A 4,720-nucleotide genomic window follows, 5' to 3' on the forward strand; every position below is an offset into this window, starting at 1 on the left:
GGTCTCCTTGTAATTCCTGCTACTGCTTCCACCTGAGGCCGTGCTTCTTGTAGTCCCTATTGCCACCTCTTCTTAGAGTTGACGAATTCTAGGAGCTGTTTAATTTTCTCTGTAAGTTAACTACAGTCAAATTCTTTTTTTTCTTTCTTTTTTAAGTTGAACAAGCCTAACTAGGGTAAATGAATGGATGCTTTACAAATATCTTTACTGACACACTGTAGTGATAAATACAGGGTGAATTTTGAATGATGTTTAAAATATATTAACCAACTATACCAAATAGCTAATTAAAATATGTATGATACCTGTGGAGAATAGAATTGCAGGTATCCTTATTTATCTCAGACATTACTGTTGTTTTTCCTAACCTAACCAAGACATATTACTTGTACCTAGATGTTCCTCAAAGGCCTCTGGTCATAGGTGGAGTTTTTCCGTACATGGCTGGATTTTGGGTGTGATACTGGGATTAGGGGTGTGGATAATGGAAGCCTACCCTGAATGTGGGTGGCATCTCCGCAGGCTTACAGTTGGGATGGACTATTAAGGGACAGAAAGAAGGCAGGCTTGCTGCCTGCTGTTTCTGCTTTGCTGCTTGCTGCTGCTGCCTCCTGGCTGCCATACTGTGAACTGTTCCTCCTCTGCCAGGCTTCCTTACCTTGGAACCTGACGACTGTGGACCAAAACCTCTACAAACTGTGAGCCTTAAAGGAGGTGTCAGGTATTTTGTCCCAACAACAAGGGAAGTAATAAATACAATTACTAAAAGTAAGAAACAAAAGCATTCATCACTAGAAAAGTTTCTCAAAGCACAAGTACTCTAGCATGTCCAAATTCCTCTAGTTTTTAAAGCTTAAATTCATTTAATTGATACATAAAAATGCAAAGATTGTGACTATTAATGGGGCATGATGTGTTCCTACATGTATTCACTGTGAATCCACACACTCTGGTACTTCCAAATTTGAAATACGAAGAACAATTTGTTAAATACTGAAGCCCAGTTGTTTGGGAGGAAGAATCGAAGACTACTTATAATCGGGGTAGGGGTCATGGGTTACAGTACACATTTACAGGGGCATTTACCAAAGAAAATTAGATCTAGAATTTAGCATGTGTTACATATGTTTGAGAGAGAGTAAGGGTGAGAGGGAGAGTGTGCATGAGAGCAGGAGGGAAGGAGGGAGGGAGAGAGGGAGGGAGGGAGGCAGGGAGGGAGAGAGACAGGCTGGGAGGGAGGATTTTGAATTTGAATTCTTTGACTTAGAAGGCCAAGAATTCAAATTTATCTGCAAGACTAACTAGCAGAAACTGAACTCCAGAATCTGTCAGGTGCTGCAATATAATGTTTTACCTACTTTTAAAAATTATCTTAAAAAGAATCTTTAACTGGAGTTTTTCTCTAATGAAAAAAACATATTGCATTTTATAAGCTCTTAAGTGGAAGAACTGAGATTTAAACTCTTGATCTGTACTCCACCTTCACAGCTCTTTTCTCATCAACTGATGCACTTAAGGATCTAGAGGGCTATGATGAAATTTATAGGAGCATCCTGAGGGTTTGCATCAGACGCAGAGAAGTTCTCTAACATTGGGGCCATTGTGTCCAGGTGAAAGTTTGATTTACACTTAAATTTGAGCAACTCACAGCTCACTACTCAATGCCTTTCTGCCTGTCCAGTCCTGTGAGGTTCACACCCTTTTCCACATTGAACAAGTTTTTCCATTGTTGCAATATTTCATGAGACAGGGGTTCACAGTGCTTGAATAAAAGTAGTGTTCATTTCCTGTTGTTGGGGCAAAATACCTGAAAAAATCCACTTAAAGGAGGAAAGATTTATTTGGCTAACAGTTTCAGAGGTTTCAGTCCATGGTCTCTTGGTCTTTAGGCTTGTAATGAGCAAGATCAATAGTCCTGGGTATGAATTATGTGGCCTTGAAAAAATAAAGAGGTTTATCTGGCATTGCATTTTCTTCATGGTGAAAAATACAAGATACAAGTGTTTATCTTTGTGGGTCATGTCCAGGACCACCTCCATTTAAAACTTTGAGTGACACCAAAAAATTCTGAATATTTACAAAGACTGTCTACCTCCCTCTGAAGCCCTCGTGCCCAAACAAGGGCTGAAACATGCTAGCTACTTCTCACACCTGGTTAGTATGACATAGTCAGCCAATGAGATATTCTGTAGGACATCTGGGCAGTTCTGGTAACCACATATTAAATTATGGCAGAAGGATAGACAGTTAACACAGCCTTTAGTATCCTAAGGCTATGAACATTGCATATGGCTAGAAGCTATATTTGATTCTCTTTCCAATAGGGAGAGGAGAACCCTCCTTCACAAAATCAAGGTCACGGGCCATGTATCTTAGATTTCCCTATGCAATTTTGGCAAAAATAAAAAGTATAGCTTGAAGTCTGTAACTGAGATCCTTAGGATCTTTCTGGTTTCTGGAAGTCAGACTACTGAGCTCAATGGAGATATAATTCATATCACTCATTAGATCTTAATGCAGGCACTCATGTTTACCCTGTCCCTACACAACCTCAGATGCAGTACTAGTTTTAATTTACTATTTTTGCAGAGTATGGGACTATTCTCTTGAACTTTTTTGTCTGATCTTCATACTATAACAGCTCTTAGACTGGAGATAAAGGATTCAGTGTGTGACTATAACTCATCCCAAGTATGTCTATCCAGGTTATCTATTGGTGGAATGGGAAAAGTACCTGTGAGTGGCTTGGTAAATCATACATATCCACATGAGCTGGGCCTTGGATAGAACATTATTTGCTAGCTGCTTGTCCCATTGCTTGACATTAGAAACAGGACTACAGTGATGCCGTCTCCAGCTATCACTATCCCCATAGGCTTTGTTCCCAGCCTTCCTTAGTTTCAGTACTCATCTAGTCGCAGTGGCAGGTGACCTGATGAAATAGCCAAAAGTATTTTGGGAAGAGAATTCAAAATCATTATTGTGACCACCTGCCTGGTATTCAGGGTCCTTCCTCTTGGAAGCCTGATTTTTCTCCAAACAAGGGGTTTTAGATAAAACAAACCAAACACTGGCTGGGGCCCAGAATGTAGATAGCTTACATTAGTATCCCTTACCCCTACAGGTAAGGCATCAAGGCTCTTGTTGAAATGAGATCTGCTGCATGGATTTGTTTATGACATACTCTTTTAGTTATTTTAACCACAAAATTCTCTTTGGGAAAGACATACAAGTTCAAAGCCTTAATAAATAATAACTCCTTCTAGATAATTATAGAAGGCACTTGTCAGATAGTAAAGTAGGATACAGAGATGGAACACAGACTTAATGATTATTTCTGAGTATGTGGCTTCACCATTGCAGTAGGTATTTGTGTGTGTGTGTGTGTGTGTTTTTCTTTAATTGAGTTTATTGGTATATTTTAGGGATACAGTACAGTTACATTCATTGTTGGGATCTTGTACCTCTATATCACTGGTCTTGGTTCTCATTTTTTCCCCTTTGCCCTGCCCTCCCTATACCCCCTCATCCCCTCCCCATCTACAAACACTTTATTTCCATCTTTTCATTATTTCACATTTTCCCTTATTACCCTTCCGCTACCCATCCCACCTTCCCTACACCTTTAGCCCCTTTCTTCCTGTTTCACAATGTCAGTAATCTTATTAGGATCTTATGTAATGCTTTGTTCCCAGCCTTCCTTAGTTTCAGTACTCATCTAGTCGCAGTGGCAGGTGACCTGATGAAATAGCCAAAAGTATTTTGGGAAGAGAATTCAAAATCATTATTGTGACCACCTGCCTGGTATTCAGGGTCCTTCCTCTTGGAAGCCTGATTTTTCTCCAAACAAGGGGTTTTAGATAAAACAAACCAAAAACTGGCTGGGGCCCAGAATGTAGATAGCTTACATTAGTATTCCTTACCCCTACAGGTAAGGCATCAAGGCTCTTGTTGAAATGAGATCTGCTGCATGGATTTGTTTATGACATACTCTTTTAGTTATTTTAACCACAAAATTCTCTTTGGGAAAGACATACAAGTTCAAAGCCTTAATAAATAATAACTCCTTCTAGATAATTATAGAAGGCACTTGTCAGATAGTAAAGTAGGATACAGAGATGGAACACAGACTTAATGATTATTTCTGAGTATGTGGCTTCACCATTGCAGTAGGTATTTGTGTGTGTGTGTGTGTGTGTTTTTCTTTAATTGAGTTTATTGGTATATTTTAGGGATACAGTACAGTTACATTCATTGTTGGGATCTTGTACCTCTATATCACTGGTCTTGGTTCTCATTTTTTCCCCTTTGCCCTGCCCTCCCTATACCCCCTCATCCCCTCCCCATCTACAAACACTTTATTTCCATCTTTTCATTATTTCACATTTTCCCTTATTACCCTTCCGCTACCCATCCCACCTTCCCTACACCTTTAGCCCCTTTCTTCCTGTTTCACAATGTCAGTAATCTTATTAGGATCTTATGTAATATTACAGTTTATTCACACCAGAGAAACTATTCCGTATTTACACATGTGTGACTTATTTATTTAACTTAGGAGAATATCTTCAATATGTATCCATTTTCCTATAAATTAATCTATTTTCTCGTTCTTTATGGCTGAGTAGTATTCCATTTTATAGAAAAGCCACATCTTTATCCAGTTTCCAACTGATGGGCGGATGGGTTGTTTCGAAGTTTTAGCTATTACAAACTGTGC

The sequence above is a fragment of the Fukomys damarensis genome, unplaced genomic scaffold (assembly GCF_012274545.1).
Source record: "Fukomys damarensis isolate Sample0158 unplaced genomic scaffold, DMR_v1.0_HiC HiC_scaffold_18, whole genome shotgun sequence".
Taxonomy (NCBI): Eukaryota; Metazoa; Chordata; class Mammalia; order Rodentia; family Bathyergidae; genus Fukomys; species Fukomys damarensis.